This window comes from Prionailurus viverrinus, chromosome B2, assembly GCF_022837055.1.
Source record: "Prionailurus viverrinus isolate Anna chromosome B2, UM_Priviv_1.0, whole genome shotgun sequence".
Taxonomy (NCBI): Eukaryota; Metazoa; Chordata; class Mammalia; order Carnivora; family Felidae; genus Prionailurus; species Prionailurus viverrinus.
The window spans coordinates 103,289,912-103,316,054 of NC_062565.1; the positions used below are offsets into that span (position 1 = coordinate 103,289,912).

At 40.6% G+C, this 26,143-nt stretch overlaps 1 protein-coding gene across 5 annotated transcripts in view; it reads right to left on the bottom strand.

The window, feature by feature from the left end:
• Window positions 1-26,143, bottom strand: part of HS3ST5 (heparan sulfate-glucosamine 3-sulfotransferase 5) — a 153,090-nt gene that overhangs the window by 114,536 nt on the left and 12,411 nt on the right. The window lies entirely within an intron of this gene.

Below are 26,143 nucleotides of genomic sequence, written 5' to 3' on the forward strand. Positions count from 1 at the left end.
CTGAGTCCAGTGAGGAAGAAGGCTGCAGATCTCAACATTCCATATGTGAACTCTCACTTAAATCCATTATTTTTAGCGTGGTACCACTATTCTCCCTTCCCCCTGATGGTCCCAAGTCCACTGACTCTCTGTTTTGTCCTAATCATGGAATAAAACTTCCGGGTTCCGAATGTATGGATAAATGAAGGAATCCGGAGGGTGTCCAGGGTTGCTTTTTAGTCAATCTTCCAATGGTTAGGCTCATGTTCACTGTCCAGTTCCAGAGAGAGATACACACAGAGGCCATTTCCTGAGCCTTTGGGAGTGCTTCGGCAGAAACTGCATTGCTTCCCGACTTTGCCCACTGCTGGTTTTAGGATTCAGCAATTTGGGGGCTTGCTTAATCAGTTTCTACATCTACATCCTCTTTCCAGCTTAAACGATTTGTTGCTATTGTCCGCTATCCCATGCTTTTATCCTTATACAAGTGTGCCTTTAAAAGAATTCTTTTTCAGTTGTTTCATTAGGGTTTGGAAGGTAGTTAATACACTATAACTACTTTGGTCACCATGGCATCCTCATCAGAGAGTGCCGTGCTTGGCACTTAGAAAGTCCTTTACAAATATCTGCCAAGTGAAGGAATCATCACCATGTATAATTCTTTTCAACCTCTTCATATACATAAGCCTCTACCAATCGTACCAATTTTCTGTATTTGTCCCATGCAGATGTCTCCAAATATTGTGAGATATTAAATATTCTCTGATATTCTAACAGAAAACCATGTATGGAGCTCCTTGGTCTCCTAGAACATTGATTATTATGGTGAAGAGATTTTTTTGGAGCTAATGCACCATCTAGACTAGAACTGAATACCAGTCTCCAAAAATGACAAAGAACTCTGGGGCTGATATTGCCATCTGTCCTGGTTTCCACTTAACATGTATATTAGTTGTTTGAATAGATTCTTGGATGGTGAAGGTCACTTTATTGCTGCCCTTTGAGTACGGGTCATCATGAATAACTTCAAACTGCAGCTGTGGCCAAAGAGAAAATGACTTCAACTGTTGACAAATGCTCTTGGTCCAGACTTAATGGTGGTCTAATAACATTAAGTATAGAAAATATGAGACAAAGGAAAACATGGACGTACAAAAGGATCCCACCGCATCCATCCCGATAGGTTTTCTTCCCCCCTGAGAAGAAGTTCTTCAAAATGTATTGTCCATGTATTTGCGTGTTCTTTCTTTGGCTCCCCCTCCCTATGTTATTTTCAGTTACAACGTAGTCATTATTATAAAATGAAAATATATTTAAAATTGACCATTACTGTCATTCAACCCTGCCTTACGGTTTATTAACACACATACTCTACACATGAAGGTGAGTTCTTTGTTTTTGTTAGAGTGATATTTAATAGGCAGCCTCAAGCTGCATTTATTTATGCTGAAATAAATGTCAGGTGAAGGGCAGGGAAAGAGAATATGAGAATCAAATTCTGTGAGAATCAGTTTTGAGGCAGGTAGCTGCTAGGCTGTGAAAATAAAACAATGGATGTTGGCTAATGGCAGAGGCGTTATCTCCATTTTCATGCCAGCCCTGGGATGCGTGTGGGGGATCCTCAGCCTACAGCCCTGCACCATCAAACACCCTTTCGCTCAATGACTTGCCGCATCAAAAGTGGGGGCTTCACAGTTACTCCGTGTGCAAGGGACTATTTTCTGAGGAAAAGCTCGCCCCCATCTTCTGCGGTCCCCTGGCCCACCTCCACTCTCAGCTCCAGTCGGCCATCTTTGAGGCATGCTTTCTGAATAGACTCCTTAATTTCTGTGAGCAAAATGGAACTCCATTTTCATCGGGTTATCACAAAAGCAGATGTATCGTGGCAACACAGGCACTTACATTTAAGTTTCCTCCAAAGGTTGAAATGTTGGATTCTGTTGGCAAATTCTTCCCCACAGCAAAAGGGGGCGTATAATTTTCAACCTCATATAGAAAAGGTATCTGTTCTTCAAGAGAGAAAATATTTTTCTGGTACTAAATTCAACACTGAAGTTTGCCATCTATTCCTTGTATTAGAAATAACATGGGGCGCCTGGGTGGCTCAGCGGGTTGAACGTCCAACTTTGGCTCAGGTCATGATCTCACAGCTCCTGAGTTCGAGCCCGGAGTCAGGCTCTGTGCTGACAGCTCGGAGCCTGGTGCCTGCTTCTGTTTCTGTGTCTCCCTCTCTCTCTGCCCCAACCCACTGCATTCTATCTGTCTCTCTCAAAAATAAATAAACATTAGAAATTGCGTAATGAATATTAAGTAACATAATGAATATTACTTTGGACAAGGAGTTTACGACCTAGAGAAATGTTTTTCACAGGGTTATTTGTATCACCATCAGCAAGTGCAGGGCATAGTATTATAACAATTTTTGAAGGCATTTTTGTTGAGACCTAATGTATATGCATAGATTTCTCAATGGCTTGATGATAATGACCACAAATATTCCCAAGGTACTTACCATGTGCCACACACTGTTCTAAGCACTTTACATACATGAGCTCATTAATCTTCTGAGTAACCTTAAGAGATAGACACCTATTATGATCCTATTCTACACATGAAGGGACTATTTCACAGAGAGGTGAACATCTTGCTCAACATTACACCGTTCAGTGGCAAGAACACAAGGCTAAAACCTGTCTGTCAAGGTAAATCCCACTTCTTTTGGCCTACACTTAAAAAAAATATATATCACTTCTTTCAGCTAGGATTTTTTTTTTTGTGAAGAAGTTGAATAGTGAAAAATTCAAAATTACACTCCAAGGCCAGAGCCTACTACCTCGTAATTCTAAAGTGTCAATTAATAGAACAATACCCAGGAGCAAGGGTGACATTCCATTTCTGAAAATTTAAGAGACTGCCTGTAGTCTCAGAGGGAAGACCACAGGTTATTCCGCTAGAAACCAAAGTTATATAATTTGGGGGGGAATTGGGCCGAGGGGTAGAGCTTTTACCCTAGGGTTATAAAGAGAAATAAATCACTACGATGTTAATAAGATAAAAAATGCTATCACAGTTTCTCTTAAAAAGTTATATCATGAGGGGCGTCAGGGTGGTTCAGTTGGGTAAGCATCTGGCTTCAGCTCAGGTCATGATCTCACAGTTTATGAGTTTGAGTCCCGTGATGGGCTCTGTGCTGACAGCTCAGAGCCTGGAGCCTACTTTAGATTCTGTCTCTCTCTCTCTCTCTCTCTCTGCCCCTCTCCAGCTCATGCTCCGTGTCTCTCTCTCTAAAATAAACATAAAAAAATAAAAAGTTATATCATGAGCTTCTATGCCACAAAATATGATTTGATTATTTTTTATTCAATGGCTATATCCATAGTTTCCACATAAGATTATTATACTCAAAATTGTCGTTTCTTCTTCTTCCTCTTCTTCTTCTTCTTCTTCTTCTTCTTCTTCTTCTTCTTCTTCTTCTCCTCCTCCTCCTCTTCCTCCTCCTCCTCCTCCTTCTTTTTTAATTTAGCCTGATAGCATGGATGTGACTGCTTTTTTCTTTTCTTTTCTTCCTTTCAGATTCTATCTGATAGTTCCGCAGCAGTATTAACGGAACCAGGACTAAGTGGTTAATGCCCTGTTTGCCCATTCATGAAACACATTAAATCAGCAAGCTCCTATTAATCACTAATGTGTGGGACAGTGGAGATCAAAGCTACCCACTTCCTGATTTAATCAGCTTCGTTGGAAGAGCAGACATATAAACAAATGATGTCTGTTTAATATGGTACAGGCCCAAAGAAAAATATACATGTCCGGGTGGGGGGGAAGGCAGAGTACATGTGTGTGCATGTGTGTGTCATAGGAGCTTAGATAAGGAAGGAAAACTAACTCTCCTTGGAAAAGTCAGGGAAGTCCTCATAGATGGGGTGATATCCGAATCACATTTTGAAGGATAAATAGTCACAATGGGGCGACTGGGTGGCTCAGTTACTTAAGCGTCCAACTTCAGCTCAGGTCATTCTCTCACGGTTTGTGGGTTCGAGCCCTGCGTCAGGCTCTGTTGCTGACACCTTGGAGCCTGGAGCCTGCTTTGGGATTCTGTGTCTTCCTCTCTCTCTCTCTTCCCCTCCTCCACTTGTGCCCTGTCTCTGTGTCTCTCAAAAATAAATAAATGTTAAAAAAATTTAAATAGTAAGTCACAAGATGGACATGGTGAGTAAAGGTATAATCGACAAAAGGAAAACCTCATGGAACCAAAGAGCTTGGTGTTTTGGGGGACTGGCATGGCTGGGAAATAGCATGTACATGAGGTAGTGTCGCATGGAGGGAAGAAGGCACATTCTGGCATCATTCTGCTGCATGTGAACCCTGGTGCTGACCTTAGGCAAGTTCCTTATTGACTTCTCTGTGCCATAATTTCCTTATCTAGATAATAGGAAACATAACAATACCTAAACTGTAGGGTTTGGGGAGGTTAAATGGAGTAGTATTGTGCCTGGCACATAATAAGCACTCAATAAACATTAATTATTATTATTATTATTACCCCCCAAGAGACAACTAATTCCTAAGCAATCAATATCACTGTTAAGGGTAAAATTTCCTCTATATGTGTCTGCACACTAACAATAAGCAATATTAGATTATGCTTCTAGATTCCTCTCTTCTATTAATTAGAAAGCTATTCCTGGAAGGCAGCTTCCCAACTCAGGAATTCTGAGCAGTGCCTGAATAGCTATTTCATAGCTCACCTAGGCATTCAGATCTCCTATCATGAAGTCAAATGACAAGTGGGCACACACACACAAAATAATTGCGAGACACTCATACTGTCCCTAGATAACCGCATGTATATATTTTAGAAAGAGAAATGTGTTGTTGAGACATAGAAGGTTTACCTTTTTGGGGGAGATAAATCATACTGAGAAGAATAAGTTCTCATTGGAGCCAGATACCTCAGAAATCCATTCTCCGATTTTACTTGAGTTTGATTTAGACATCTTACCCTTACGTTGACTAAATCTGGGCATTTGAATGGAAGAAAGACTTGACCAAATTCATTTTCTAAAAGCTGGCTCCTTCTATCTGAATAATATTAAATGATTATGATCACTTCCATAGACACCACTGAGAGACACAAGAAAAGTTAGCAGGACACATAACATTTACATTTAGATCTCATATCTCATCGCTTTCCATGTGAGTTTCAAGTCATTGTAAGTCTAGAAAGCCACTACGGAATGGCTGTTTGGATGACATCAACAGGTTTATTTTTTTTTAAATTTTTTTTTCAACGTTTTATATTTATTTTTTGGGACAGAGAGAGACAGAGCATGAACGGGGGAGGGGCAGAGAGAGAGGGAGACACAGAATCGGAAGCAGGCTCCAGGCTCTGAGCCATCAGCCCAGAGCCTGACGCGGGGCTCGAACTCACGGACCGCGACATCGTGACCTGGCTGAAGCCGGACGCTTAACCGATTGCGCCACCCAGGCGCCCCAACAAAAACAGGTTTAAACGGACCTACTCCTCCAGAGCCCAAATTTAGTAGAACAAAGTTCAATAGTTAGGGAGATATTTTCTCGTTTCCTAGATCAGGCCAGTTTGTTGTTAGGATCTCCTATGTTTAGCCTGTGAGTTGGGGTTAAGGTGGGGTGAACAAAGGAATATAAATATCTTTCCCCCAACTGTCCTTCCATTGAATGGGGCTTTTGTGACAGAATAAGACGTTACATCCTTTAAGTAACTTTTTTTTTAGTATTTACTAAAAATAAATACTTTTAGTATTTTTACTTTTTAGTATTTTTTTTTGTATTGACTTTTTACTCTAAAATGGCAAATAGAAAATGTACTGCCCAAATTCCAATGACAAAGCCAAAGAACCGGGGGGTGGCCCTTTTGAAAATCTCACTTCTTGGCCCACAACTGAAATACCAGCATCTTTCCTAGTACCGTTTGGCCAGGCTGAGGCACCATAAAAAGATCCCAAATTCTATGGAATTGAGTATCAGTCTATAAGGTGGCAGTCGCTAGATACGGATTTTAGTACATGAGATGACATCACAACTAATACACGAATACACTACTAAAAGAGTATTTTTTCCAGTTGTTTGTTTAATGATGGTTTGAAAGATATTTAAAAAAAATATGTTTTAACGTTTATCAATTTTTGAGAGAGAGACAGAGCATGAGTGGGGTCGGGGCAGAGAGAGAGGGAGACACAGAATCTGAAGCAGGCTCCAGGCTCTGAGCTGTCAGCACAGAGCCCGCGCCTGACTCAGGGCTCGAACTCACAAACCGTGAGATCATGACCTGAGCTGAAGCCAGACGCTTAACGGACTGAACCACCCAGGTGCCCTGAAAGGTATTTTTTTTAAGGAGAGGGTTTGTTATCATTAGAAAGGAGAGAGTAAAGTCCTGGAAACTTTGTAAATGAAAAGGAGCATTTAACAAGAGGTAAGGAGGACTAATTGAGGAAGGACAATTAGTTTCCTTGAAGGGCAAAGAAGTGAGGCAGGTAAAGTTCTTTTTTTAGTGGCTGTTGCCTTGAAAAGACAAGATAATTTTAGCTGCAGGAGACAGCAGGGAAGCCCCAGGGCTCCAACCAGCTGGCCAAGAAACAGCCGTTTTTGGATGAAATGAGTCAGGACTTCTCTATTCTACAGAACAATCAGAGTTAAAGCGAAAGGTAGGAGGTGAGTTTAAGGGGGCAATTAGCACCTTCTTTCCCACACACCAGCAGGGCTGACACAGCAAGTGATCGGTCAGGTTGTAAGAAGAAATCGGGGGAAGGTCCTGACAGTGCACAAAATTCAATGCACAATCAAGCAAATTAAAGAAATGACCGAGTTTACTTGGAAGCATTCTGTATTTACTGTAGACTTTGCTTTGCAAATCATGTGGATTTAGAAAGAAGTTTAGTAGAAATTAGAGATTAATGAGAATAGCAGCTAATTAGTACAAGTTCTTGTTTAAAAAAAATAAATGCATGAATGAGATAATTATGGGTTGTATGCCTCATTCTCATGGTGGCCTGTGCCCGAAGTCAGCTCAACACATGTCTATACACACTTATGCCTCCACTCTCCAGGAGCAGTTCCCCAGTGTCCTCAAGCTGTAAACTGGCCTATAAAGGGTTGCTTTCAGAATAACAGCTATTTTACAGACTTGAAACGTCACAAGTGATTTTAAATAGATATCTAGGTGCTTCCAAGATACCAAGCAATTTTCCAGAACTAGAATTGAGGTAGTGCTAGGGGGGAAAAAAAAACATTAAAATAATAAAATATTAATGCCATTACTACCAGAGAGATAAAATGGGAATATAGAATGTTCGTAGTTTAGCCAAATGCATATATAGGAACATAAAAATAGCACAGCATGCACCAAAATAGGGGGAAAGAGCAACATACCACATATCAAAATAAATAGGGGGAAAAAGCAACAAATTAAAAAAACTCAAGTGCAAAAATGACCTAAGTTTGGTGACTACGGCCATGAAAGATACAGGCATGGGACAAGGTATTAGCACAAAATAAATGCACCCAGTCTTTATGGAATTGGTCAGGTTGTGTTAGGTCAGCATGGCATTTTCCAGTGTCTTAATTTGAGGAATACTGGTCCTATGAGATACTCCATTAAAAAAAAAAAAAAGTTCTGGGGCACCTGGATAGCTCAGTTGGTTAAGCGTCCAACATTGGCTCAGGTCATGATCTCGCGGTTTGTAAGTTTGAGCCCCACATTGGGATCCTTGCTGTCAGCGTGGAGCCCACTTCGGATCCTCTGTCTCCCTCTCTCTCCCTCTCTCAAAAATAAACATTGGAAAAAAGTTCTATGGTCAAATACATTTGAGAAATAACGCCAACCCTATTTCTCCCTTGGAGTTTCATAATTCATGCGAGCAAATTAAAAGCGCTGAGAAGTCCTACAGGAAAGAAATGTTTATCTTCATTTTATACCTAGAGCTCACCATTATAAGGGCAAATAAAAATGAAAAATGAGAAGTTTAATTCTGTTGAAAATTAGCAAAGAGACGCTCCCCCATCCTTTTTTTTTTCTTAAGAGTATTTACTTTATATCTTTTTTTTTTTTTAATTTTTTTTTTCAACGTTTATTTATTTTTGGGACAGAGAGAGACAGAGCATGAACGGGGGAGGGGCAGAGAGAGAGGGAGACACAGAATCGGAAACAGGCTCCAGGCTCTGGGCCATCAGCCCAGAGCCTGACGCGGGGCTCGAACTCACGGACCGCGAGATCGTGACCTGGCTGAAGCCGGACGCTTAACCGACTGCGCCACCCAGGCGCCCCAAGAGTATTTACTTTAGAAGAGAAACTTAACCGAAGACCATGGGGGAAAGGAAGGGGAAAAATAGTTTCAAACAGAGAGAGAGGTAAACCATAAGAGACTCTTAAATACAGAGAACAAAGTAAGGGTTGATGGGCAGGGGAGAGGGGAAAATGGGTGATGGGCATTGAGGAGGGCACTTGTTGGGATGAGCACTGGGTGTTGTATGTAAGGGATGAATCACAGATATCTACCCCTTTTACCAAGAGCACACTGTATACACTGTATGTTAGCCAACTTGATAATAAATTACATTTAAAAAAGAGAGAATTTATAATTATAAATACTTTCTTTTCTCTTTAAGATGTATATAAATCCTCTTGAAAACTAGATGGGACTTCTATCAGCATTATGACCCAGGGCTGGGAGCCATCTTTTTGAAAAGCAAAGTTGAAATAAAAAAGCCCCCCTATCTCCCAGCTTTTGTGCGAGGGTAGAACCTTTAACTTCAGTGGGTGACTTGCTCCAGTTTCTCGAATTTGCAAAGCTACCTCCGGTCATAAGACACGAGGTATGTTTTTCCCATGGATGAAGCCACGACTAATCTGGTCACCCCAATTGCTGACGTGAGGATAAACCCTACGTGAAAAATGGTGCTGTCGAGTCCTCCGATTTGAGGACTGCTTATCACTTATCTCGAAAACGTGTATGTAAGAGGTTGCATCTTCTTGTCTACATAAGGGGGTACACTTCCTCTCTGTCTTTGCAATCTCTCAGTGGATTGCCCACGATGCACATCACAGTTTGGTTTAATGTTTACTCAGAAACAAACGTGTTTTCTTCTCCCACTCCCCTTGCGGAGAGGATTTCTGGGTTGAAATAAATTTTAATGGATTTTTTTCAACACCATACATATCTGAATTATCACTGCCTCCTCCCTCCCCCCCCCCCCCCAAAACCTTTTATGAACACCAATTACAACTGGACACATTTTGGGAAACTTTGGTTGATGACATTACATTTAAGTTTTTATAAAATGACTCAAAATATCTCAAGATTCCAATTACCTTAAGAATGAGAATTAAGATGGGACACCTGGGTGGCTCAGTCAGTTAAATGTTCGACTTTGGCTCAGGTCATGATCTCATGGCTCGTGAGTTCGAGCCCCATGTTGGGCTCTATACTGACATCTCAGAGCCTGGACCCTGCTTCAGATTCTTTCTCCATCTCTCTGCCCATACTCTGCTCATACTCTGTCTGTCTCTCTCATGTATAAACAAACATTAAAAAAAAAAAAAGAACAGAGAATTAAGAAAAGTTGTCTGAAAAAGAGACAACTTAAGTTTCTTTAGGTACCCCAAACAGCCTTTCTTAACTGGGCATTTTCATCTGAACCACAGAAACACAAAACAATGATTTCTCAATTCTTTCAAGGATGCTACATAGCCAGTACGATTCTAGATATGCAGGAGAGAATTTATTTACACACAAGAGATCTTTGAGGCTCGAAGGCTTACTTCTCTTGTGAAACTCTAGTTGAGAAAGGCTGGCTCATCTTCACCTCCTCTAAGAGCAGAGCAGTTTACATGCTGATGACTCTTTCTCCAAGCTTTAGATCCATAAAGGTCATTCTGGACTGGACGTTTCTACTCAGAGTCCAATAAACATCTCAACTCAGTATGGCCAGTACTAAATTGTATCTTTTTTTAAAAAAGTTTATTTATTTATTTTGAGAGAGAGAAAGAGAGAGGGAGAGACAGGGAGAGAGCGAGAGGGAAAGAGCAGGGGAGGGGCAGAGAGAGAGGGAGAGAAAGAATCCCAAACAGGCTCCGCACTGTCACCGCAGAGCTGGACGCAGGGCCCAAACCCACAAACTGTGAGATCACGATCTGAGCCAAAGTCAAGAGTTGGATGCTTAACCGACTGAGTCACCTAGGCACCCCCTAAATTGTATCTGTCATCCTAACCCTGCTCCTCAAAATAGCTCCTCTGTCTCAGTTGATGGCAACTTCATTCTTCCTGTTGTCAGGTGGAAAAAACCTTGGAGTCATCTTTGAGCCCTCTCTTCCATTTAAGCTAAGGGAATCTTGTTGGTTCTACTTTCTAAATATGCCTAGAACTGGCCACCCTTCACTGTCTCTACTGCATCACTTAGGAGTGAGAAACAATCATCTCTTGCCTGGTTATTCCAACAGCCTTTTACTAGACTCTCTGTTTTTACAGCTGGCATTTTCGCTGTCCAGTTATTTTCAGCATGGCACACAGACTGATATTTTTTAACAGTTATCTCTCTGAACTCATCCAGGCACTTTCTTCCTTACCATTCAAACATGCTGAGTACCTCCCACCTGAAAGTCTCTGCAATGACTGTTCCCTTTCCCGCATGGCCACATTCCTCACTTTCTTCAAGTCTTTATTCAATGAATCTACCTTGACCACCCCACTTAAAATTGCAATCCATTCCCCAATTCATGGTTGCTCCTGATCCCCCATATCCTGTGGTTTCTCAGCCCACCCCCCCACCCCCCACCCATAGTACTTATTTCCTTCTAATATACTAGGCAATTTCCTTCTCCTTTATGATTATTGATATTTTCTGACTCTCCCCTCCCAGCTCTCATATAGAAGTACCACAGGTAGGCGTCTTTGTATCCCAAGTGCCTCCAAAATTCCTGGCACATAGGAGGTAGTCAGTGAGTATCTGAACAAATTAAAAAAAATAGAGTTTGAAGCCAGCAGTAGATGAGATTAAGATTGGATGCACAGAATAAAAGAAATCTCAATAGGCTGGTTGTCAGGTTCATTTATAGGTTAATGAACAAAATCACAAAATCATCTCCTAGGAAATCATACGTCTAGAGTACCTTTCTAAACAGTCTAGCACAATGAGGGGAAGCTGGCCTGGAGGCAGGGTAATGAAGCTGACTTTGGTGGATTCAGACAGCTCCACGATTTTATAAATTATTTTAGGGAAGGGAAGGGAAGGGAAGGAAAAAAATTGAGGGCTATGCTTTTCTTTCAAAGTCAATCTGAGAGTACATCTACTGACTAGGAGCTTATTAACTCTCCCTAAATGAAAACCAGGGTCATAAATCCCTGACAAAATGGTATTGCAAATAATTTAAATTTTGACATTACCTTCTAGGCTCACAGGTGATAACTTCAATTTCTTAACCAAAAACAGAAGGAAGAGTTGAGTTATGAAGGTGAGGTATACTCAGTTCTCTCATTTTAGAATCAAAACCAATGGTTGGTAGATTAATTGGCAAAAAATGGCTAAGGTGGGAATTTGACAATAAATACACACATTATACATTTAATTTCAACTTATTTTTTTTTTAATTTTTTTTAACGTTTATTTATTTTTGAGACAGAGAGAGACAGAGCATGAACGGGGGAGGGGCAGAGAGAGAGGGAGACACAGAATCGGAAACAGGCTCCAGGCTCTGAGCCATCAGCCCAGAGCCCGACGCGGGGCTCGAACTCATGGACCGCGAGATCATGACCTGAGCTGAGGTCGGACGCTTAACCGACTGCGCCACCCAGGCGCCCCTAATTTCAACTTAAAACACATAAATCATCTTTTGAAGGAGAAGAAAGGCCTGATGGGTCTGATGATTGGTGTTCCCTTATTTTCTTCCTTGCTGGTCACAAGCCAGGTTTCGTCTACAAATTCATTTCATTTCTTTAAAGTAAAACCTTAAAGATGCTTGTGAGAAATTCTGAGTAGAGTTTTTATACTATAATTTGTATTTACACAACTGGTATTTAAAAAGTGATTCTGAAAAAAAAATAAAAAGTGATTCTGTAAGTATGTTCTGAAGTAATTTCTTGGGTAAATTTTTACTCTAGGAATTGATAGATTTTATTTTTAATCTTTTTAGATTTTTAATGTTTTCATCAGTCTTTTGGAGTTGTCTTGTCCATGCCCACTTTGATAGAATTTTCTGCAACTTATCTTTATCGAATCTTTCCAAAGAGTTGAACTAAGTTTTAGTTCAACAAGAAATTACTTTTGAATTTCACATGTGTATTTCTAAGATTACTAAATACTCAATTAAAGTACATATCTACACAGAATACTATTAGCACAAATAGTTTGGGGGCAAACAATACCAATTAATGATAAGTACACAGCACAAATGGTGGAAACAAAAATGCAAAGAGAGAGAGTACCACACTGGCCACAGGTACTCTGAATGCCTGAGTCACATTGGGCATTTTGTGCAGGGCATGGTGAGCAGTGGTGTTTGGGTTGTGCAAACAATCATCAATTCTCTAACTCTCTCACACCAGGTAGGTTTCCTACAATTCAATTCAATTTTGACATTACCCAGAATTAGCACTGACTACCCTCCCCCCTCCCCCCTCCCCCCACCCTCCGCCCCACCCCGGGCCACAAGTTAAGGGCTCAGTCCCACAAGACTACCTTCACTTCAGATGCTAGTCTTGAGTCCTGGGTCCCCAGGCTACCCACATTTCTAAACGACTCTTTAACAAATTCAAGAGTCCCTCCCCCCCCCACCCCCAGGTTCAATATTCACCACAATGACTCATAGAACTTGAAAGACTTATGAGTTCAGAAGACTCCATGCAGTCTCTTCTCAGTACATCATTGTGTCCCCAACCCAGAAGCTCTCTAAGCTTCATTGTTTCAGAGTTTTTAACTGAAATTTCATACAAAGGCATACTTAATTTAAATCACTGGTTGCTGGTAACTGAACTCAGTCTCCAGCCCCTCTCCCTTCCCTGGACACTGGGTGATGGGGCTGAAAGCTCTAACCATCGAATCACATGGTTCGTTCTTCTAGTCCTCTGTTCCCCCCCGAGTCATTATTAGCAGACAGTGAGACGCTCCTATCACTTCAGAAAATTCCAACAGTTTTAAGAGCTTTATTCCAGAATGGCAGGGAGGGGGAACAAAGACTAAATATATTTTTTTATTGTATTACACAAATGATTTTGGCATTGTGGTGAGCATGTATGTTTATCTGCTTTCCCTTTGGACGCATACTCTTTGAGGGCAATCTCTTATGTCTGTTTTTCTTTTCTCCCCCCACCTGATACACAAAGCAGATACTCAAAAATTTTTAATAAAGGAGCAAGCAACTGCCTGAATAAAGCAAGCAAACTGCCCTTTAGTAGTCTATGATATTGCTCAGTAATAAAAATATAATAGAACTAGGCATTTCAGCAGAAATGCAACTATCATATAAATTGTAATAAGTCAAATGATAAAATTCTTATTAACCAAATATTGGGATGCAGAAACCCTCATATTGGGCCCCAGACTGGCCATCTACTCAGTGTATATGATTGGGCAAGTCATATAAGCACTCTAGGTCCGAATGTTCTCAACTATAACACACAGGAGAAACAATACCCTCTCTAAACACACGGTAATATTGTGTGGGTTAAAGAAGCTTATGGACAAAAGTGCTTGTAACTTTAAAACATTAGTCAAAGAAAACAAATTAAGATGTTATTAAACATACAACATTAATAAACATAGAAGACTGACTTCTGAATAGCACAAGAATATTAATGAAAAAACATAGAAAAAAAACATTAGTTATAAAATTTACTTAATCCTGAAAGAGGCTGAGAATTCCGGAGTTGCATACACAATTCAACTAACCTCCCAACTCATAAAGTTTGAGGAGGTTGTGGCATAGGAGAAGAAGGGACATTGTGAAGTATATTAAAAATGATCTCACCTTCAGTGCACTTTGGGTCTGATGCTCTAATCAATGGGAAATTTTCCTGCATAAAGGCTGGAGGATACAGTATATCACCTTCAACTCTTTCTAATAAGGTTATTTATTGCTGTTCAATTCACATTTCCCTCAGGTTTTGGCAAGATTATAGAATTTATTCCCCTACATAGTAGCCGGCCAAGTAAATCACGTTTCATACTTCCATTGTCATGCATTTTTCTTACCCAGCACTGGTGGCTTATATATTTTTCTTTTTGTTCCTCAGAGTATCTTAAAATTTAGCTGTGCAAGTTTCTCTTTTATAATTCTGCAATTTACTAGTATTGTTCCTTCCTAATATTTTCTTAATAAAAAGTGTTGAAAAAAACCCACAAAACTACGCAGGTAGTTTTCGACAACAAAACCAGAGACAAGGTGATAAATAGTACAGAGGAAACACTTTCCCTTGTAGACAAAAGGTACCAGTTGATATTAAAACAAAAATAACATCTCTGCTACAGGGTCTCAAAACACTTCACTAGAAATACACGAGCACAAAGAGCTGCATTAGAGCAGGCTAGTGGGCTCCCTTAAGGACAGTGGTAGTGGGGCGCCTGGGTGGCTCAGTCGGTTAAGCGTCCGACTTCGGCTCAGGTCATGATCTCGCGGTCCGTGAGTTCGAGCCCCGCGTCAGGCTCTGTGCTGAAGGCTCAGAGCCTGGAGCCTGTTTCGGATTCTGTCTCCCTCTCTCTGACCCTCCCCCATTCATGCTCTGTCTCTCTCTGTCTCAAAAATAAATAAACGTTACAAAAAAAAATTTTAAAAAGGACAGTGGTAGTGAAGGTAACTCACTCCCCCTGCCTGATGCCAACCATTCTGAGTAAGAAGTCCAAGCTCCTGACACCTGCTCAGCTCATGCTGCACTATATCACTCAGAGGCTCCCAATTCTTTGTTTAAACAACTCTGGTAGGCAGCCCTTTTGGTAGGAAAAAAGACCCCATCACTCATTTAGGGCACCTGTTTCCACTTTACAATGGACAAGGCACTCTTGGTGATAATAATACTATACTGCACCATATTATATGATACTATTATACTATATTGTACTGGTCTATATTGGTATAATTATACGATAGTAAATTATATTATCAGTATAGTATACTATTATTATACAGTTTTCCATTCTATACCATATATGCTCTGTTGTACAATACTACACTAGGTAGCTTTTGAAGAGGAGTTTGGGCAAATATCCACTTTAGCAGTAGGTTGTAGGAATAACCCATCTTTGCACTGCAGCATATAGCATGTCCTAAGGTATAGTTACTATAAGTAATAGGCCAAAAATACTATTCGTAAAAGTAGGGATTACCAAACGCTTCAGAGTTAACTAAATACCTAATAGTGAACAAAGAGATAATGGTGACTGAAAAGCTACCAGTAATGTTTAACAAGGAATAGCAGCCATTGAAAACCTGACCAACTCAGAACTACATTGTCAAGGCACTGATGACATGTTCTCTCTGAAAACTAAGGAAACTCCGATGTACGTGCATTTGCAGGAAGCCTCTGAGCGCTGGCCAGGGCTCAGGTTCTTGGTCAATTGATAAATTCTGATGATCATCAAATTTAGGTTAGGAATGCCAGGCTTAAAAAAAATCTATGAATAACTCACTATTAGTAATTAACCCCCAACCTGCTTTTCAACAGGGGCATTACCCTGGTTAGGGTTGAAGATCTTCTCATTGTGGGCGTTGGTTACTTTCCTAGACATTATCCCTTGCTCCTCAAGACTAAATGCCAATGGCATCATTCAGTCTTTGTGACTATCAAAAAGACCGAGGCCAGATGCTTCTTGGTGGAGGGAGGATGGCACTGAGAATCATACTGCTTGGAAGAATTAAAGAAAGTTTTCAGTGCAAGTGCCCAGCCTGTGCCCCACCAAAAGAACCCGTCCTCTCATTGCCTAGGTGACTGCAAATCTGACCAGTCCACGTTCTTTCATGTTTATTTATTTTGAGACAGAGCATGAGCAGGGGAGGGGCAGAGAAAGACGGGGAAAGACAGAATCCTCAGCAGGCTCCGCACTGTCAGCGCAGAACCTGATGCTGGGCTTGAACTCACAAACTGTGAGATCATGACCTGAGCCGAGATCAAGAGTTGGACGCTCAACCGACTGAGCCACCCAGGTACCCTGACCAGGCCACACTTTAAGACAAGCTATAGTTATGTTTCTTTTTGAAAAATGTTTTTAAATGTTTATTTTGTTTGTTTGTTTGTTTGTTTATTTAATATGAGAGTGGGGGTGGGGAGAGCGGCAGAGAGAGAGAGGGAGAGAATCCCAAGCAGGTTCCATGTCAACACAGAGCCCGAAGTGAGGCTCGATTTCATGAACGATGACATCATGACCTGAGCTGAAATCAAGAGTCCAACGTTAAACCAACTGAGCTACCTAGGCGCCCCACTAGAGATATGTTTCTTAGATCTGCACTGTAGGAAATAAATAGAGTGGCCCCCTTTACTTATTCAGTGACCCTAGGTAAGCTTTTTTTTTTTTTTAACTTCTCTGAGATTTAGCTTTTTCAATTTTGAGAAGGGGATAATAATGCCCGTTTCAGCTACTTTATAAGATTTTATGCAAAGTGCTCTGTAAATTGTAAATCATGATGCAAAGAGATACCATTAATTTTATCAGTTTTTAAAGAACAGAGATTGCCTTGAATTACAATATGTTCAATTCTCATATATGGTGGTTATAGAACTACACGAAGCTCAATAAATATTCCTGGGCAATGAATACATTGGATCTAGCTAAAGGCAAACAGGGAGAATAGGGTTGAAACCCACAAAAGAGCACAGCAATGAGCCCAGTTACAGTACATTGGAATTGTGGGTGGGCGATCATGCGGGCTGTACCCATTTTCAGAATCACTTCATTATTGCCAAAGTGAAATGTGTATAAGGCTCTTTCTTCCATTCTGTATTTTCGGTGAAACCATATATTCTCTGCAGTTGATTCAATTCAGTTAAGCAACGTTTTATTAAACATATGCTAAATTTGGGCACTGTTTTGCTTTGAGAATTATTAATTATATACTTTAAATCTTTAAAAAGATACTCATTCGTAGTTCTCCTTTTTTTTTTTTTTTTACCATGGAAGGGAAAAAACCTTGTCTATCTTCTCTTTCATAACTTTCTTTTTAAAAATATGTTCCCTGTGTATAATTCTCAAGCGTTTAATTATTCTGACCCAATTTTCTCCTTTTTTATGTTTCCTCTTCCTACATTTTCTCTTCCTGTATACTCTCAGCTTTTCTACTGAGTATTGTCTTTCTTTTTTACCAACTCACTAAATGGTCCTAGAATAAACAATTTGGTATTCAAATTCTGGGTACTCATTGTAATTAAAAAGCTGCTTAAGCAGAAGATGAAAAGTACTTGTTCTTGTTCCAATTTTTATTTTGAAATCCTTTATGCTAGGAATTGGTGTGCAAGTTTGAATTTAAGTTGGTTAGAAATATCCATGGAAGGATATAACTTCAAATACTGATTGATTGGGCATCAGGAGGGAAAAAGTGAAAGAAAGGGAAGAAGTGGGAGAAGGAAGGGATGAAGAGAAAATAGGAACAAAGATGATTAATTGTGTGTTTTGGCGAGCAGTGGCGTAAAGGTCAAGGTCTTCCTCCTTTCAAGGCAATTCTCATGTAATAGCATAACTTACTTTCAACTTATCTTTAAAATCCATGGAACCTATCATTCGAACAGAATTTTGACATCGTGCCCAGGTTGTTCATGGTCTCTGGTTTTTCTGTCAAGGACCAAGGTGGCAAAATTGATACATCATCCGTGGCAAAAATGTCAAGATGGGATTGCGAAGAGACCAGATGGAGTCAAATGGAAAGGTTGCTAAAACGCGTAGATAAAATATTCATTACTAGTAGTAATTACAAACTGGAATTAGGAAATAAAAGTTCCATGTGAGCAGAAGTGATTTTGCAGCCCCACTCATCTGTGGGCCCCTCTAGGTATATCCCACATTTTCACTGCATAATTTGAAAGCAAAAGCCTATCGTAGTCTTGGACCTTCAATTAAATGAACAACAACAAAATGCATAAAAAAAAATCTGTGATCACAATTCATGTCGTAAGGGATGTTAGCTTATTTTAGCCTCTTAGCAGCTGCTTTTATCGCTGAGAAAATGATGGACAAGAAAAACTATTAGCACTTCTCCAGCTTAAGCAGTGGTAACGCGAACATCAACTACGATGACCAGAAGTGGCTTAGGGGCTGCGTTCAATGGCTTAGTGTAGAAAAACTGATGTTTCCTTACATTTCCAGAAGGCAAATGGACCCTCTGGTGTATTCCTAAGATGAACCATGCTCCATTAAGGCTTGCGCCATTTCTCAGATCTAGGTGTAGGAGGTACAAAAAACTGTGGCCCTTCAGAGAGACCAGGAGCCAAGATCACACAGGCCAGGCACATTTAGGAAGAGCTCCCTCGGCACTGGTGGCACGTCGATGGGCCTTTGCCAGATCAGGGATAACTTGCCGCCTGTGGGCGTCTCGCCCGTAATAACTCTACAATTTGCACATAAATTGAGACGTGGTTTACATACTTGTGTCAGCTACTCTTTTCCCCTTGTTCTGTCGTGTGCTTCTCCTCCGTGCTCCCCATGGCGGCCTGCCAATATTGAAGACGGTTTTCAGTCCTCTGCTATATTTCACTATATCTTATTTTCTCCCAGTCAAACATTCTCATCCCTGCAGGGTGCTCCTTATTAGCCTTTTACAGTTGTAGGTGCCCTACTCCCAACACATATTGTCTCTGGTCCGGTTAGACTACACCTGTCACAGGATCCTGCGATATTTCAGCATGGCCGTGGGGATGCTCAACCTACAGCAGGAGAAACCGTCATCCTCTCTGCTCTGGAAATGTTCTTCCTACAAATTGAATCTAAGGTCTTCTCAGATCCTTGGGGCAGTGACATCATCTCACTAACTCATACTGTTAATAATTGAATGAATGCTAGAATCTTTAGTGTGTGGTTCTTCCAGGTTCTTCCCAATGCACTTTTTTTTTTCTTTTGACTGACTGGAGGATGCAACTTTTCATTTATTCTCATTTCGTTTTATTGCCCCAGATTTGGCTCAGCGTTGTAGCCAATGCAGATCTAAGTCTGGATGCTAGCTTCCACGGTATGTGGTATTCCTCGGATTTTCATATCATCTGCAGATTTGATTTCCAGGATGTCACTGGTTTCTAAGACCAGTTGTAGAAGCAACTTTCACTATAATAAAATTAAAGATAACATTTTACGAACATTTTATATGATGCCCATCTAAGTAAGCTTCCTTTCTATTAACTTCAGGAATTTTTTATGAGTCTCTTGAATATATTTCTTAATATTATGCCACATTCCGTGAAAATAGAGACTTCATTTTCCAAGACAAGTGTTTAACTTTATACATGTCAGGAGGAAACGTGTTAAAAACTAGCTTCATTTCTGGATTACACAGAAGGACCAAAAAGCTATTTCCATTTATGACACTGTAGTGGCACAGAAAATACTTGGCACAACAGGCCAAGCTAGAAGAATCAAATAGAATCCAAAATAGACTCGGAGTGCTCAGAGGCTTTGGGATTGTTGAAAGATCATGTAAGGTGATTGCTAATGTCTAAAACGTAATGAATGGGAGGAAAAAGCACCCTCACGTGACATGTGCATAAGTTATATCCCCTGCACTGTTTTGCATCCTTAAGGGAAATACGTTAGAGAGGCATACTGTCATGCTCGGGAGTGACTTGATGTGAGAACAGGCACCCGGAATTCTGTATTTCAGGCATGGCTGTGTGTATGGTCTGTAATTGCCTCTCACTGATCCCAGATCACACAGGTCTGTGTTGATGGAGGTTCAGCTTGCTAACAGGTGAGCCGTTGGCTTACCTGGGACTCTGTACGAGTTAGACAGTTAGTAGGACTCTTGCCTCCAGGAACCACAGAGGTGATTTCAATGAGAGCAGGCCCGGCCTTCTGCAAAGTTGTGGTCACGGTCAGGGTGGATATTCCAAACCCCTACTGGCTCTTCCCTGTGGGGAGTCCTGGCATTGGGTTAGGATGTGAGGGGGTACGTGGTGATGTTGATGTTTTAGGGTTCTTTTCCCATTTATTGTACCAAAGCAATGAGCACTCCTCTCATCTACCACTCCTCCTCTTGAACCCTACAATCACAACACCAATATCTAAACGCTGTAAGTCCTGGTGGGAAAAACAAAAGCGGTGGTGGCACTTTAGGGTTTCCTATTAACAAGTATATTAACTGGATCAAAAATGCTTCCAAACACAGTTTCCAATATTATTCAACATTTCAGTAGACTTCTGATTAATTTAGACATGTTTACTTTTGCAATTCCATCAAAGAACTCTCACTCAATTTTCTCTCTCTCCGAGCATTTAAGCAACAGTCGTTAACTCTAAATATATTGCCTTGTGTTTTTAACTCCCTTCACTTGCCCACCGCAGTGGGTCGTAGAGCCTTCACGTTAGTTGTTATGCCCTCTTTGCTCTTCTCCCAGGCATTTGTCTTCTGGCCTGCAGGTTCAGGCTCTCTTGGCAGCTTCCTCCCTTTCCTCTGCAACATTCCAACCTAGAATATTTCCTCTATACACTTGTCCCCAGATATCCTAATATAAGACACGGTTCCAGTTGTAAAGTACTTATAGTCTCTGGGGAACAAGCTGACACGTGCCCAGGGCTACTTTGTGGCATGGGAGAGGCAGGTCAATGCCAATGCTTGGCATTCAAAATCTTTCCCAATTTTACCTTTGACGACCTCCCAATCCGTCTCTGCCCCCCACTTCACATGTGATGAACTCAAGCAAATCAATTTCCTTGCTAATCTTCCATGTTCTATTCACCTTCTTGCCTCTTTCCTTGCCTGTAACTATATCCCAAGCCTTCCACGTGGGCTATAATGCTTTCATTGTATATATATATTTTTTCTCTTTCCCAGAAGAGCCCTCTCTTTTCCTGTTTTCATGCCTTGACCCATCCTGTTCTCTCCCTGGAAATAGCCTTTTCCTATCTTTGGATGTCCAGGTGCCCCTTCATGATCTTTCTATCTCATGTATGCATTTGCACCTTCCCTATAGGATGTATCAATTTTTAAACTTTTAATTTGAAATGAATCTAGGCTTATAGAAAAGTTGCAGCGAGTTCCCATTATATCCTTCAATCAGATTCGCCTAACATTAATATCTCACGTAACCACCCTGGCAAAAGGAAGGAATTAGTCCTGGTACGATACTTAAAATTAAACTCTAGAGTTTATTTGGATGCCACCAGTTTTTCCAGTGATGTACTTTTTCTAGTCCGGAATCCAATTCGGGATCCCACACTGCATTGAGTTGTCATATGTCCTTAGCTTCCTCCAAACTGTGACTGTTCCTCAGCCTGTCTTTCTCCTTCATGACCTTGACAACTTTTTGCCATATGATAACATTACATTTGTACATGGGTATTTCCTCACTCGGACATAAGTTTTGTCAGTGGGACATGTTTTTATTCCCAGTAGCACGTGATAAGAACTCAAAGATCACTACTTACCTGTATGTCAGAAACAATTAGAATAGTAACAACGTCTTTATTATCTACTTAGTGAACGGTCTGCCATGGCAACTTTAAGTTATTAGAAGGGCAAGACTGCAAAATTGTAAGACACAAAGCTCTCTTTGCGGACACTGTATCCGAGCCCATTTTCTCCATGCCCCGAAGAGCAGAAATCACTGGCGCTAATCAGGGCACGAGGATACTTGGTGGCCGGCAGGAAGGGCAGACACAGCCTCAGTCTCAGCATCTAGCACGACTGTTGTCAGATCTCACTAAAAATAGACTTCATCTGTCCTGTGCCCTGTGCGCAGATCGCTGAGCGAAAGTAATTACTCCCTACCTCTCTTAACACCAGGGTTTCTGTCTTGTAGTTTTCTGTTAAGAAACTCAGGACAGAGAAATCCAATCTTCTTGCCTGGAACCCTGAATCCCAGTTGGCTCCTTTTCTGGTTCTCCCTACAAGTGACTGATGGTATGTTCTGACGCTTCATAGTATGATACCAGACTCGCCTACTCTTTGGTATCTCCAGTTGCTTGGATTTCCCCAATGCTATAACCTATCTGGCTCTGTTGAAAGAGCTGCTCCATGAAACCAGGACAAGGCTCAGCTGATAGACCCATGGTTTTTTTTTTTTTTTTTTTTTTTTTTGCTATCATACCCTTTGGTTGTTCTCCTTGGCCCGAGCAGTAGGAGGTTTTTCTCCTTTCCCACCAGCTCCTCCCGCAAAGTCCTAGCATAGTTTTAGAATTGTGCCCATTCCCCTTCTGCTCAGACGTGCTTTGTTATTTCACTTTGTTACTAATCTCAAATTATTACGGTATCTGCCTAAATCCGTAGTTTCTCACTACTATCGTGGAGACTGAATCTGTGCTTCCCCCTCCTGCTGAACTTGTTAGCTTTGGCCTGCTAAAGAGTCCACTCGTTTCCTGGGGCCACAGAAGCTTTGCTTTGATTTGAAGGGATTCTAATGACTGACATTCTCTAATTTCAGTTCTCCTCTGCGTTCGCTTCAGATCTTGCCCAAAGATTCAGAAATAGCATCTGACAGGTTCAAGAGAAATTGAACTGATATCTGTTGGGTTTTAACTGGCGCATTGCTGCATAATTTTTCATTTTCTTTGGAAGGTCTTTTCCACAAAGGGAAAACATGCCTGCTAGGGTCCCACGGAGGTGTTTTGACATTAGGCTTAATAAAGCATGAAGAACTCATTAATAAATAATGTTCTGCCAGGTTAACAAATAAAGCTGAATGCGCTGGCTAGACCCTGGAGTAAATGAAATCATGCATGCAGCCATGCAAGCGACTTGTTAACTTGCAGTGGTCTCTTCACAACGTCTGGCAAAGCGCGATGCAATGATGCACAAATAAAACCAGCATATTATAAACGCATGCACCTTCAGTTAGGATGCAGACTGTCAATTTTGTTTCACACTCTGCGGGTCCAAAACAGTAAACAAACCTTCAGTGATGCAGATCAGGAGACATTCCACCGATATGTTTAATCTTTGCTAAAAGGAAGATTCCACTCATCAGCATGTCTACATAACAGTAGCCACAGGTATACCCTGTCGTCTCACATCCTTTGTCTCATTATCTACAAATAGATAGGGAACTAGAGAGTGAGCTAATGGGTGCAGGCGAGCCAGTCTGTTCAGCCACAATGGTTATTGATGGACTCTTTAGTCTGACCCAGAAAATCTTCACGAGCGCCCAGAAACAGAAAAGAATCATCATCCTCCCTTGAAAAACGAAAGAGAAAGTGCAGTGCTCCTAAAGAACTCTTTCCTGGATTCAGAGAAGGTCATGTTTTTAGCTGAGAGAGATTCCAGAGTCACTGGAAGGTCTGGGAGCCTGGGCGAGTGCAAGGGAAGCTTTGCTACGTCAGGCAGTTGCATTTTCTCTTTGGGGTCTCTGGTTGCCAAAGGCAGCTGCTTCGTCATGAAGCTCTTCTCGTGATTAAAAGCTGATGGACAGCTGTCAAGTGTCAGTTAAGCATGACTCCCTCCAGCTGCTCCCCAATCTGGAGGGACAGAGTGTCCTGGCCCACGCTATTCTGACTGCACACACTCACCACTCACTGAGGGGTTTAGCTGGAAAGCCAACCACCTCGCCACAAAATGCAAACATTTCCAGGCACTGTTTTGATGAAACAACTTGTTGGGTGGGTTCGATTTCAACTCAAAGGGCTTGCCAACTGTGCCCATATGCATAGATTTACACATCTTGCCAGACCTCTTATGTGGTTATGATGACAAAGCCATTAAGGTGTCATTTAAATTCTGTTCCAAAGCTGCAGATTTAAAGCAACCACTATCCTGAGGACAAAAATACTCTATTAGACAATCTTACTTGAATCTTCTCACAATTCCTATATGGTTATATATATACGTACATAGTGTATACATGGTTGTAATTATACAATTACATAAAGTTATGTATTTATAGTTTCTTCATTTCCACGTTAATGGAAACAATGGAAATGAAGGAACAGTCAGGGTTCAAAGCGTTGCATGACAAGATTGCATTTTTGAGAAGAGAGAAGCCATGTGGAATAGTAGAAATGTGAGTGGTTTATATCTATTGAGCCCACAAAGTACTTTACGTGACTCATCTCCTTTAATCTCAACAGTCCTCTGATGTTGGCAACATTATCATCTGCATTTTACATATGAGGAAATTGAGACTTAGCAAGTTGAAGGTGTCCAAGGTCACACAGATAGTAAGTAGCAGAACTGGGGATTTGAATTTAGGCAATCTGACTCCAGAGGTCATGTTCTTAATTGCTATTCTTTAACACCTTGTTTTGTATCAGCAAATCCATTCACCGATGGCCCTATCACTAACCAGGACAAAATGGGACTCCCCCCACATTTCCCATTAAAATGAGATGGTTTTCTATGCCAAGGTTAAGCAAAACAAAAAAGCATATTTTCATTTTGTTATCTGAATAACTAAGCAGTTCTAGTTTCAGTGACAAATGTCCTTGACATTTACTCAAATATGTATTGGTTTGAATAATTTTCTTTAGAAAATAAATAATACTCAAAACCTCAGTGTTTAAAATTTTGATTCCTTTGGAAAGGAGGAAACTTGGTTGAAAGATACGGAGCCTTTCAATAGGTATGAAGGTTTGAAAGAATAATGCCATTTCCTGATGAGCTGGGAGTGAGCTGGAATCCACACAGACCATGCCGACGAAGCAGGGAATGGGATGCCTTGATCTGGCTTAGGGTGAGATGGTATTATGTGATTCCTGTTAAGAATCAACTACTGAACTTTCTTAAAAAAATTTTTTTTAATGTTTATTTATTTTTGAGAGAGAGAGAGAGAAAGAGAGACAGTGTGTGAGTGGGGAGGGGCAGAGAGAGAGGGAGACACTGAGTCTGAAGTAGGCTCCAGGCTCTGAGCTGTCTGTACAGAGCCCGACGCAGGGCTCAAACCCACAAACCGTGAGATCATGACCTGAGCTGAAGTTGGACGCTGAACCGACTGAGCCACCCAGGCGCCTCATGACTTTCTTATGTTGCATCCAAATTATTAGGAAATGCACATGAGTACCACTTTTGGATTACGCTTTTCTATGTATTGCATTTATTTACATATAAAATACAGAAAGAGAATTTATAATGTCCATGTCAATCCATATAGAATTGCTATTATTATTAACTCTGTGTAACCGGACTTCCTTCTTATGTCTCTGTGCGTTACTTCCCCAAATAGACTGAAAGCGCTTTGCGGGAAGAAATGGCATTTGCTATTTCTTTGTTACCCTTTTGAAACTGGTTCTACTTTCTACAGTAAGTGATTTATTATGCAAGTCTGAGCTCTAGACAAAAATGTGTAAGTGCAAATGCTCATTCACAATAAATGTGGTGCCTCAAGGCACGATTTCTAGCTTATAAGTATTTGGATATTATATTACATGATATTGTCTGTCAAACCATACTTTCAATCACATTACTTTATTCTTACCAATTTACATAATGTGTGAAAAGACAATGAAAGGCAAAGGTATATTCAATTTTATTCAGCTCAAGTGGCAAACTAAGACACTCTGATCACCTAGATTTACATAAAAGGGAACTCTGGCCCACTAATTCCCTTGGTTATCAGAGAGCAATTCACCTATGAAGTGATTAAAAATGGGGGAAAAAATGTTCCTTTGGGAAAAGAATATGCAAAAAATGTGATGCCTTCTAAATCACATAAATATTCATGGAAGGGGGGAGAGGAAAAAAAAGGGACAGAAATTTCCAAAGACATCACTAAGGCCTTCAGACAAAATGAATTCAATCAATCAAAAATAAGCATAAATCAGTTATTTTCAGTTTTCCTCTTCATTGGTAATCTGAAATATATTAGCCTTGTATTTTCTTAAACATCTGTTTTGTTATTGTTGAAAATAATAAACAATTAGCCTAAAATGCCTAATGTTAGAATGTTAATAATTAGCCATCACATTAATAAGAACCAGATGTAGTTTTAAATTATAATTTTCAATTAACTTTACTTACTACAGAAGACTTTAATTGAACTGTGTTTCGAATATTGGAAAAGATAGAACGTCCAGTTTTTAG